A 13,020-nucleotide genomic window follows, 5' to 3' on the forward strand; every position below is an offset into this window, starting at 1 on the left:
AAAGTCACTTTCAGCTCTTTGTGATGTGATTGATCTATTCAGCGGAGAACAAGGCAAATGTCTGCAACCGCTACTTACCAGAATTAGCTAAGCTTATCAGAATAGCCCTCACATTACCTGTTTCCTCCCGTGCCTCAGAAAGGTCATTCTTATGCCTCTATAGAATAAATACCTTTCTACTGTCAAGCATGAGACAGGCAAGGCTCAATCACATGGCTCTTCTTCATGGTCATAAACATATATCTCAGGAAACAGATCTCAGTGTTATTGCTAATGAGTTCATTAAAAGAACATCAATTAGGGGCAATCATTGTCATTATTTTTCGAATTCTGTCTTGGCAAGCGTAGTTTCCCTGTTTCTCTATGGGCAAGCGTGGCCTCCCTTATTGTCAATGGGCAAGCATGGTCATTATTTTTCGAATTCTGTCTTGGCAAGCGTAGTTTCCCTGTTTCTCTATGGGCAAGTGTGGCCTCCCTTATTGTCAATGGGCAAGCATGGTCATTATTTTTCGAATTCTATCTTGGCAAGCGTAGTTTCCCTGTTTCTCTATGGGCAAGCATGGCCTCCCTTATTGTCAATGGGCAAGCGTGGTTTGCCTTATTCTCAGTTGGCAAATGTGGGCTGCCTCATTTTGCATTGGCAAGGGTGTTTTGCCTAAGTCTCTATGGGCAATCATGCATTCCCTATGGGCAATCATTGTGCTTAGTTTTCGGATTCTCTCTTGTCAAGCGTAGTTTCCCTGTTTGTCTATGAGCAAGCGTGGCCTCCCTTATTGTCAATGAGCAAGCATGGTTTGCCTTATTCTCAGTTGACAAGCGTGTGTTCCCAAGGGTGTTTTGCCTGAGTCTCTATTGGCAATCATGCTTTCTTCATGGGCAATCATGCATTCCCTATGGGCAATTGTTGTGCTTAGTTTTTGGATTCTCTCTTGGCAAGCGTAGTTTCCCTGTTTGTCTATGGGCAAGCGTGGCCTCCTTTATGGTCAATGGGCAAGCATGGTTTGCCTTATTCTCAGTTGGCAAGCGTGTATTCCCTTATTGTGTATTAGCAAGGGTGTTTAGCCTGAGTCTCTATGGGAAATCATGCTTTCCCTATGGGCAATCACTGGCCTTAGCTTTTGAGGTTCTGTATTGGCAAGTGTAGTTTCCCTGTTTCTCTATGGGCAATCATGCATTCTTTATGGGCAATCATGGTGCAATCTTTTTGGATTCTCTATTGGCAACATAGTTTCCCTGTTTCTTTGTGGGCAAGCGTGGCCTCCCTTATTGTCAGTGGGCATGCGTGGTTTGCCTTATTTTCAGTTGGCAAGTGTGTATTCCCTTACTGTGTATTGGCAAGGGTGTTTTGCCCGAGTCTCTATTGGCAATCATACATTGTCTATTGGCAATCATGTATTTCCTAAGGGCAATCATGCATTCCCTATGGGCAATCGCTGTCCTTTGTTTTACTACGTCCCAAAAAATTCCACCCCTACAAAAAAAAAAATGAGGCCCGACCTGGGTGGCTCAGGATGATGTCCTCCAATCTCGGAAGCTCAGCAGGGTGGGTCATGGTCATGGTTAGTCCTTGGATGCGAGACACCCACCACCCCCAGGAAGCCCAGGTTCCCCAGGCAGAGGCAGGCTATGGCAGACCACCTCTGCTAGTCTCTTGCCTTGAAAACCCTGCTACTGGGTCACCATAAGTCGGCTGTGACTTGATGGCACTTTGCACACAAAGAGAAAAATGGTGCCAGTTATTGGCTGGTCTTGGAGCTGCCCTTCCCAGGCAAGCTGCTAGAGAGAGGAGTAACTGCTTTGCTCCAGACCCTTTCCAGTTTGTTTTCAGATTGGGCTACGGGAGGCAGATGGGCTCTGCTGGGCTGAGTTGACGCCCTCCGTCTGAAAGTAGTCAAAAGTCATGCCTCCTCCTTCTTGCTACTGGGCTGATCAAGCAGGGCTCTTCTCACAGTCTTCAATCTCCAGCAATTTCCCCAGCCAGAGATAGCGACTCTATCCGATAGGGCAGAATCACATCAGACTCCAGGAAGCGACCAAGGTTGGCATTTTGATTTGAGGAACAGGGAATGTGTTACTGGAATGCAGATTTCCAATGCATTCCTAAAGCTACTTGGCTGGGAGTCAGCCCCATTGAATAGGCCTCAGGAAGGTTCCAAAAATATTTTCTGGTAGGGTATGAGCTTTCGTGAGCCACAGCTCACTTCTTCAGATCTGTGGCTCACGAAAGCTCATACCCCACCAGAAAATATTTTTGTTAGTCTTTAAGGTGCTACTGGACTCTTTCCCTTTTCTACTACTGCAGACTAACACGGCTACCCACTGTGCAGAAAAGTAGTAAGGGAGACAAACAATTTGATTAATACCAAAGTAAATATGGACCCAGCTTTTTGTTTATTAGGAATTCCTAGAGATAATATGAATAAGAATGATAGAGTCATATGCCAATATACTTTTGCTGCAGCTAGGATGGTTATTGCTAAATCCTGGAAGCTTGTAAATAGACCTCTAATTAAGGACTGGAGAGAAAAACTATGGTTATATATGCGGATGGCTAAATTAACGGATTCCCTGCATGGGAAGGATGTGGAAGATTTTAAAACTATGTGGTCAAAAGCATTCACATACTGGGATAAACTGGCAAAAATGAATTTTATTTGTATAGTGAACAAGTTGTAGATTCAGTTTTGTAATTCAAATTATTGATAAAACAATCTATTAATAAACTGTTTAGACACTTCTCCGGAAGTTCAACACGGTGGTGGGAGGGATTAAGGGTACACTGGTGGAGGGAGGTGGGAATTTAACGGATAATTGTAATAAGAATGTAATAACTGTATGTTTGGGGGTTTTTCTGTGAATTTCTTTATAGATATATCATTCTTATTATGTAGCTATCTATATCGTTATACGTTTTGTTTTTTGTTTTTATATCCTTTGTTGTTTGTATTTTGTCTTTTCCTTTTGTTTGAAAATTTATTAAAAATCTTTAATAATAATAATTTAAAAAGCATCGAAGAACCCACAGAGGGAAGAAGCCTTTTGAATGCTCAGAGTGTGGAAAGAGATTCAATTGCAATGGCAATCTTCACAAACATCTAAGAACTCATACAGTGGAGAATGCTCAGAGTGTGGATAGAGATTAAGTCAGCGTGGCAGTCTTCAAGAACATCCAAGAACCCACAGAAGGAGAAAACATGTTACCGCTTAGCTTGGGAAAAGAGTATCAGTGCTGGGACCGTGGAAAGAGATTTAGCCATGATTGAAACCCCCAATAGATCTCACAGGGAAAAGAGCAAGGATGGGTTCTGTAGGTGGAAGGAGATTCACGACCAGCTCCTATCTCCTTCTGCATTGAAGATTCCATGCAGGGGAGGAACCTCAGAAATGTTCAATGTGTGGCAACAGTTTGAGGCAGAGATCTCACCTTCATGTTCCTCAGAGAATCCACATAATTGGTTCGGATGTGGATCTTTGAACAGTAACTCAAATAAGGGTTCTTCTAGTGGTTGCCATTCTCTGTTAAACTAGATACTTTAGTTATCTGCCAAATGAACTTTTTCTGACACCTGCAAAACCGGCGAAAACATTTGTTTTCCAAATCGTATGAAGAAATAGACAGGATGAAGATAGCAGATATTTATAGCCTCCCGCTGCTGGACAAATCCTAGTGTGGACAGCTGGCAACCGCAATTTACAAACATTTTTACCTAACAAGGAACACATGAAGCTGCCTTATACTGAATCAGACCCTGGTCCATCAAAATCAGTATTGCCTACTCAGACCGGCAGTGGCTCTCCAGGGTCTCAGGGTCTTTCACATCACCTACTTGCCTAGTCCCTTTCACTGGAGATGCCGGGGATTGAACCTTGGACCTTCTGCATACAAAGCAGATGCTCTGCCATTGAGCCACAGCCCCTCCCCTAGTTCTAGAGAGGCATCCCGAAAGAGGCATCCTCCCCAGTCCAGCCTGCTGTATACTTTTTGGGGTCACCACTTTGAAGCCCAAAGAGTTCTGGCAGTAGGATTAATTTGGGTTGAATGAAAAAGATTTTGCCCCCCTAACTCAACTACACCAGCATGGTGTAGTGGTTAAGAGCTGTGGTTTGGAGTAGTGGAGTCTGATCTGGAGAACCGAGTTTGATTCCCCACTCCTCCACACGAGCGGTGGAGGCTAATTTGGCGAACTGGATTTGTTTCCCCACTCCTACAGACGAAGCCAGCTGGGTGAACTTGGGCTAGTCACTCTCTCTCAGCCCCATCTACCTCACAGGGTGTCTATTGTGGGAGGGGAAGGGAAGGTGATTGTAAGCTGGTTTGATTCTCCCTTAAGTGGTAGAGAAAGTCAGCATATAAAAACCAACTCTTCTTCTACTACTCAGTAAGTTCAAAGGGATCAGGCTGACCCCCTCTCAATATTCCAGTATTTTGGAGATGAGCAGGTCCCCTAGGAGTCGGCAGGGAAAAATTATTAGGTCTCCTTGTAGTTGGTAGGTGCACACTGTGGGTCATTTGTTCCCAATCCCAGCTGTCCTCCCCACTTACATTCTCCTCAAGAGATAATTCACTTTTATTTTCTGTGGTTTGTGGTGGGTTTTTTTAAAAAATGTAGTGGGCTTCATTAATGTTAGTGTGGCATGCCTTTTTTAATTGTGTATAAAGCTGTAAGAAAGCAATCCTCTTGCAGATGCTGGAGACGGGTGCCTTGTGTCCTTATTGATGCCCAGGATTGAACCAGACCCACTTTGCTCTCATTCATGATGGGGGCCAGTGTGTTGACTTACGACTGCATGGATCTGGGTTCAAATCCACACTAGGCCTGGAAGCACATTGGAAGCAAGATAGTTGTAAAGATTCAATGTGGGGGAGGCATTCGTTCAACAAGTGTGGAAATCTCAAGACCTTTTTGGTTGTTATTCTACTTTATTGAAATATAGAAAGTATTACCGAATATACCAAAATATGAAAATATGAAAAAGAAACATAATTCACAAAGAAAGGAAAAGTGAAAAAGATAATGAAGAGGTAAAAAGTAAAAAATATAAGATAATACAATAATACAGAGACCGACTTCCAACTCTCTTCATACAAAACAATATATATATATATATATATATATATATATATATATATATATATATATATATATATATATATATATATATATATATATATATATATATATATATAATTTCTTTTGTGAATAACACTTTAGTTTTATCTGTTTTTACTGTAAATTTTCATTTTCCCAAGCCAGAGATGGAGACCCCGTCCGATGGGGGAGAATCACAACAGTCTCCAGGAAGTGACCGAGAAACTGGGAACACGTTACAGGAACATAGATTTCCAGTGCAATCCTAAAGCCACTTTGCTGGGACTGGGAGCGAGCCCCATTGAATAAATCTGAGCAGGGTTCCGACGAGACCAGCTTTTGGATCGCTTAGCGTGATCTGGCTTGGCTTGGCTTTAGTTTTCTTTTCCCCGACTCAGCCGTGCTGTTGTCCGAACAGCCTGGGGATCCCCCAGAAGCGCCTGTGCGGAGTTACTCCCGAGTAATCCCACTGAGCTGCACGGGGCGTAACAAACGGCAGCCTGGCCGCCCATCCTCATGCAAAGAGCAGGCAGCCCCTTTTCCCCTTCATCTGCAGCACCGAAGGGGTTAAACCGCCGGAGCTGTTTCCTAGAGCGGCCGAGCGAGGGGGCGGGAGGGACGCGGAAGCGGAAAGGCTCCCTTCCGAGTGGGGGGGCGGGGCTGGAGGGAGGGATTGCAAAGGGGCTTCAGCGAGGCATCGGCAGGCCAAAGCCCCGCAGCCGGATCCTGGGGCGGTCTACTCACGAGTAAGTCGTGGCAGAGGAGTGGGGAATCAGCTTCTCCCACCTTGGAAGAGAGAAGCGCGGCTCTCACGAGTGCTGTGGATGGGGGGGGGGATTCGGTTTAAATCGTTTTCAAATGCGGCCCCTCCGCTACTAAACAAATTCCACCCCTACAAAAACAAAAACGAGGCCTGACCTGGGAGGCCCAGGATGATGTCCTCCAATCCCGGGAGCTCAGCAGGGTGGGTCATGGTTAGTCCTTGGATGGGAGACACCCCACCACCACCCCCAGGAAGCCCAGGTTCCCCAGGCAGAGGCAGGCGATACCAGACCACCTCTGCTAGTCTCTTGCCTTGAAAACCCTGCTGCTGGATCACCATAAGTCGGCTGTGACTTGACGGCCCTTTGCACACAAACAGAAAAATGGTGGTGCCAATTATTGGCTGGTCTTGGAGCTGCCCTTCCCAGGCGAGCTGCGAGAGAGAGGAGTAACTGCTTTGCTCCAGACCCTTTGCAGTCTGCTTTCAGACGGGGCTACGGGAGGAGGTGGGCTCTGCTGGGCTCCGTCTGAAAGTAGTCAAAGGTCAGGCCTCCTCCTTGTTGCTACTGATCTGATCAAGCAGGGCTCTTCTCACGGTCTTCAATCTTCAGGAATTTCTCCAGCCAAAGATGGTGACTCTATCCGATGGGGCAGAATCACATCAGTCTCCAGGAAGCGACCAAGGTTGGCATTTTGATTTGAGGAACAGGGAACATGTTACTGGAACGCAGATTTCCAATGCAGTCCTAAAGCCACTTGGCTGGGAGTAATAAGCCCCATTGAATAGGCCTCAGGAAGGTTCCAATTAGGGGATGTACTAAAACTAGGTTTGCCCAACAGCGCTTGCCCATAGACGATGCGTAGCTCCCAACAGAGAATGCATGCTTACCCATTGGGAATAGTGGAAACCATACTTGCCAATAGGAAATAATGACACCACGCTTGCCAATAGGGAACTGATAGACTACGCTTGCCAATAGGGAACTGTTAGACCACGATTAGACTACGCTTGCCAATAGGGAACTGTTAGACCACGCTTGCTAATAGGAATTGATGACACCATGCTTGCCAATAGGGAAGTGTTAGACTAAGCTTGCCAATAGAGAACTGTTAGACCACGATTAGACCATTCTTGCCAATAGGGAACTGTTAGACCACGCTTGCCATTAGGAATTAATGACACCATGCTTGCCAATAGGGAACTATTAGACCACGCTTGCCAATACAGAACTGCTAGACCATGCTTGCCAATAGGGATTAATGACACCACGCTTGCCAATAGGGTTCTGTTAGACCAAGCGTGGTCTAACACTTCCCTATTTGCAAGCGTGGTTTCATTAATTCCTATTGGCAAGCATAGTCTCACTGTTCTCTCTTGGCAAGTGTGGTTTCCACTATTCCCAATTGAAGCGGATCAATGCTTTTCAGTGCCTATGCTTTTAGAACCGACCCCTATGAAGACAATCAAGCCTGTATTACGATATGTAAAGGAGAAAGTACTAAGACTGGAAGTAGATCAATTGGATTAAAATGTCAATTTGAAAAGTATCTATATCAAAAGGGATTGATTGATATTCAATGTTGCCCTACTAATGAAATGGTGGCAGATATTTTGACTAAGCCATTGACAACAGAGAAATTTGTACACTTTCGTGAACTGTTGAATATGATTGATCCTAATGTGACAAATTTTGATGATTAATGATGTCATTGTTTATGTGAACTGAAATGATTAGATCTTGAAGAAGGGGTGTTATAATAGTCAAGATCTAAATTTAGTCATTATGGGGTTAATGTATTTGTTTAGCAACATCATAGACCTGACCTCGAAGTGTAATCTGGCATTTAGCCGATCCTATGTATTATTTGGTGTGTTTGAGAAACTGATTTGCCAATTTGAATTACGTCATTGTTTGAGTTGGTTAACGAGCTCAATTGGTTTCCTGTAGAGATTTCAGTAAAATGGCTAATTTGTAACTCAGTCATATAGCCACTTGCCAGCCGTGCCTATTTGCTTGTTGGTATGTAACCTAATGTTTTAGTAAGCCAACTATGTAGAGTTTAGGAGTTTATTATTTTATCAGGAATTTCCCGTTTTACCTTTTCCCCTATAGACTAGATAAAGTTTGTTACTTTGATTAATAACTACCGTCTCAGCGTTATTATTTTCAACAAATGGTAGCAGAGCATGGTTGCCTTTTTTTTTGATGGTTGTTATTTACCTCGTTATCTATGGTGTTTGCACTGAAAGTTTTTCGGCAGTCTGAGAAGTTTTTCCTTTGCCGGAAGATAAGAAGGCATTTGCAAACTTTCCTTATACTCAATCTGTTTATGTTCATGAAAGAAAAAAAGAAGATGTGAGTGACCAAGCACTGACAAAGGAAGATGAAGAACAGCACCTACAAACAACAAAACTCTACATTATGGACCACGAACCTGACACAAATGAAGAGCCAGAAGGGGCCACAGAGCCAGAAGGGGCTACAGAAGCCAAAGAGTCAAGCATCAGGCAGTCAGGCAGAACAACCAAAGGGATTCCACCAAACAGACTTTCCTGTTTTGCTAGAACAGAGACTGTATCGGAGCCTTCCACATGGGAAGACATAATAAGTATGCAAGAGGAAGGGCTTGTTGAGTTGAAATATTGCTGCACAGGGAAAATGATTGCCGATATACTTACAAAGCCTCTCCCAAAAGACAAGTTTAAAGGTCTATGCCAGAACCTCAATCTTGTAGACTTTGTACGCTAGACCTTGAGAAGGGGTGTTGGAAATACAATGTCTAGTGCACAAAGATTGATTAAAGAAAGGAAGATCAGCAGGGAGCAGCAAGTGTAAGAGTTAGATAGATAGGTTGTGATCCTTCTCCCTTCTCTTCCTGTATTCTTGTTTGTTCCCATAATGCACCCCTCCTCTTCCTTCTAGTTACAGTGAAAGAGAGGAGTAACAGGCCGCATGTTACCCTGTTAGTTATGGACCCTAGTTAGAAATAAGCCTGTCTCTCAGTCGTTTACCAAGTTTGTGATTTCTGAATAAACTCACTTTGTTTAGTCCTTAATCAGATTCAGGATCATTCTTAAGAAAAACCCCATTTCCTTCACTTGGACCCTGATATCTGTCTGACCGTCTCTCCCCCTATATTCTGCCACGACGCTTCCCTCACTTTATGTCAGGCCTGTATTTCAGTTAGTATCGTTTTCTCACCAACTCGCCTTTCAAGGATTGTTGTTCATTCCTAAACTCTTTGAAGCCGACAGTGGTCTGTGAGAACGGAGGCGCCTCTGGGCTGTTTGTAATCTGTAATCTCCTGAAATTGTACTGTTCTGCTGAATGTTTGTTTCCATGCTTTTATATTGTCAAGTGCTAGCCAGTTTGCTCCATTGCTGTCTTTGGTTCTTATGCTCTGCTGACCTATGCTACCAGTAAACCATCTTCTTTGGACATTTTCGTCTCTTGCTGTGGTTTGTGGTTTTCATTAGGACAAGTGCTGACACATGAGCAGGGTCTTCTGCAGGTGTCAACCTGCAAATGGGCAAAATCAACAGCTGTCTGTGCACGTGACTTTTCTGTTGTGACCCCCACAATATGGATCGGCCTGCCTGAGGAGGTCAGGAAGACACCCACTCTCCTGGCTTTCCGCAGTAGGGTGGCAGTGTACAAAACTATTCCCCAAGTTACTTGGCCAAATGGTTAGCAATTGTCTTCTATACTACTGTGTACTGCTTGCTGTAAATTGGTTCCTACGCTGCAGTTTTGCATCATGTGCTGTGTCTTGTTAACATTTATTCTTTGCTTCTGTTTTTTAGATTTCTGGTTGGTTCTACAACCCAAATCCTATTTACTGGTTTCTTGAATGTCCCGTTCTGTTGATTGTATAGACTCACTTGCTGCAATCCATTTTGACTCCCAGGGAGCAAAGCAGAGATAAGGGAAATGGAAAAATGCATGGCTTAATTTGTTAGCTAAATTGGTGACCGTTGTGGGAGCAGAAAGCCAGGGTTTGAATTTTGTAAAGTAAAATAAATTCTCAGCCATGGTGGTCGTCAGGAGCCCAGAACGACGTGATCACAGGGGCATGAATCAGACATGCTGACTGGCTGCCCCACATGCTGTGGATTTTGGCTGGCTCTCCCCCCTCCTGGCCATGTGCCATTTACCTGGGTGCTCACTACTTCGTCCTGCTCCTCTTCATCCCAGCAGCCTTTTTGCTATCCTCTGGAGAGGTCAGATGCACCTCTGCCCCGACCCTCTGCTAGACAGAGCTATTGCCTGTTGTATGAAGCCAAAGGAGAGACAGCCATAGTTAAGCCGTCACCAGTCCTTTTGTCCCCGGCTACAGTTGCCTCTAGACCAGGAGTGTCGAACTCGTTTATTATGAGGGTTGAATATGACATAAATGTCTCTTTGTCAGGCTGGGCCATGTGTACCGTAAAATTTAATGCAAGATACCGGAGATACAAACTTTTATAGTAGACACAGGCAAAGCCAATTAATGATATTATTTTTTACTTAAAATACAAACATTTTTTACTTAAAATACAAACACTATAACACTCTTCCGGTATTTTCTTGTATTTAACAGTCTCTGATCATTGACACCTTGGAACTGGGGTGTGTGTGTCTGCCTCAACTGGTTCGCGGGCCGGATAAGAGCTCTTGAGGGTCCAAATCCGGCCCCCGGGCCATATGTTTGACACCCCTGCTCTAGACAGACTGATCCCCAGATGTGGAAGGCCAAGCTCATACCTTCCACAATGGGTTTACTTTCCAGAAAGCCAGTGTGGTATAGTGGTTAGGAGTGGATGACTCTGGTGAATTGGGTTTGATTCCCCACTCCTCCAGGTGAATCCTGCTGGGTGATCTTAGGCTAATCTCCCTTCTCTCTGAACTCTTTCAGCTCCACCTACCTCACAAGATGCCTTTTATAGAAGACACAGAAGGGAGAGGAAGGGAAGGCGATTGTAAACCATTTTGAGAGTCCTTAAAATTAAAAAGAGAAGGTGGGGTGAAAAAACTCAGGTTAAAGCTTATGCAGATGATTTAGTATGTTTTTTAACTAACCCTAATTGCCAAGTTGCAAATTGGAACAATACCATTGAGGTCTATGGAAATGCTTGCAGGATTCAGGATAAATAGAAATTAGACAAAAATTTTGGTTAAAAATATGACTCTATCACAACAAAGAGAACTGATTAGCAAAACTGGATTTCGTATCGAAAGTAAAGTAAGATATTTAGGAATTTGGTTAACTTCAAATAATTTAAATTTGTTTCAGAATAATTATGTTAAAATCTGGCAAAACATAGTAAGGGATTTTAAAAAGTGGGAGAAGTTGCCGCTATCGCTTTGGTGTCGGATCTCAGTAATCAAAATGATGGTTTTGCCCAAAATGCTTTTTCTATTTCAGAATTTGCCGATCATAAAAGGAGTAAAAAAATTTAAACAATGGAAGAAAGAAATTTTGAATTTTTTGGGGTAAGGAAAGGCACAGGATAGCGTATAATAATTTAATTGAGCTAAAAGAATCAGGAGGTTTAGGGCTCCCAGATTTGAAAATGTATTATGAAGCAACCTGTTTTGGTTGGTTAAAGAACTGGATTTTATTAGAAAACCTTAGGTTATTAGAACTGGAAGGCTTTAATCTAAGAGATGGTTTGCAGGCATATTTGTGGTATGAAAAGGATAAGGTAAATAAAGATTTTAATCAACATATTATTAGGGCCAGCCTATTACAAGTTTGGAAAAGACATAAGAGATTTTTAGAAAATAAAATTCCAGGCGGCTCAATCCTATTGAAGCATTTATGAAAAGAGGAAACCAACTTAATTTAGATCTGGGCAGTTATAGAGATATTACTGATTATATTAGAGAAGAGTGGCAACTTAAATCAAGAGAAGAGCTTAAAATTAAAGATTGGTTTATATATTATAAATTAAACGATATGTTCATTAAAGATAAATGTATGGGCTTTAATAGAAGTAAATCTAAATTGGAATTAACATTAAATTCAGGAAATAAAGGTTTGATAGGTAAGATGTATAGAATTTTAATAGAAATGAACCTAGAACAAGAGAGGATTAAATTAGTGATGATAAAATGGATGAGAGATTTAGGTTATAATATAGATTTAGAGGTATGGGAAACTCTATGGAAAAGAGAATATAAATTTACAGTTTGTAATGAAATAAGGGAAAACATGTATAAAATGTTTTATAGATGTTATATCACACCAGTAATGGTAAATAAAATGAGAGTAGGAAATACAGACCTATGTTGGAAATGCGGAATTGAAAGTAGAACATTTATGCACGCTTGGTGGTTTTGTAAAAAGATCAAAAAAATTTGGAGAAAGGTAGTTAAAGAAACCAATAATTTGATTAATAATAAGGTAAAACTTGATCCGGCTTTTTGTTTATTGGGGATTGTAAGGGAGAAAATCAGTAGAAGTGATAGAGTCATATGCCAATATAGTTTTGCAGCAGCGAGAATTATAATAGCAAGATCCTGGAAGCTAACAAATAGACCTGGAATTAAAGACTGGAGAGAGAAACTATGGTTTTATGTGTGAATGGCCAAATTAACAGATTCCCTACATGGGAAAGACATGGAAGAATTTAAACAATCTTGGTTAAAGGCATTTGCATATTGGGATAAACTGGCAAAGACGAATCTTACTAATTTTGTGACTGGGCTGTAGAAATAATTTTCTTTTTTCTTCTCTAAGTTTAGAAACTATTGTTGTAATATTAACCTGGTAAGACACCACACCGGACGTTCGGCACGGTGGTGGAGGGAAATAGGGGGTGTTCACTATTGGTGGGTATTAAAAGTATTATATATGGAATTATTCTTTTTCTAAACTAATGAATATAATTCAACTTTTTGTATTTTACTATTTTGTATTCCAAATAGATTGTATTATATATATATATATACACACACACACACACATACATATACACACACACACACACACACACAGAAACACATATATATTCATGTAAAAAATTTAAATTAAAAAACAACAACCTCAGATCTCCTCCTCCTCAGAACAAGCATCTCATTAAAAAGCTTGATATGCAATCTAGCGCCATGACATTAATCCTGATCCACAAACTACGACAGTGACGCTTGTTCTGATCCACTGGGGCAATCCTGAGGTACCTCAT

The 13,020-nt window shown here is 42.1% G+C and overlaps 1 non-coding gene across 1 annotated transcript; it reads right to left on the reverse strand.

The window, feature by feature from the left end:
- Nucleotides 1-3,845: 3,845 nt before the first annotated feature.
- TRNAT-UGU (transfer RNA threonine (anticodon UGU)) lies at nucleotides 3,846-3,917 on the reverse strand. Its single transcript has one exon. It is a non-coding gene; the product is annotated as a tRNA-Thr (tRNA).
- Nucleotides 3,918-13,020: the final 9,103 nt, after the last annotated feature.

This window comes from Euleptes europaea, unplaced genomic scaffold (assembly GCF_029931775.1).
Source record: "Euleptes europaea isolate rEulEur1 unplaced genomic scaffold, rEulEur1.hap1 scaffold_209, whole genome shotgun sequence".
Taxonomy (NCBI): Eukaryota; Metazoa; Chordata; class Lepidosauria; order Squamata; family Sphaerodactylidae; genus Euleptes; species Euleptes europaea.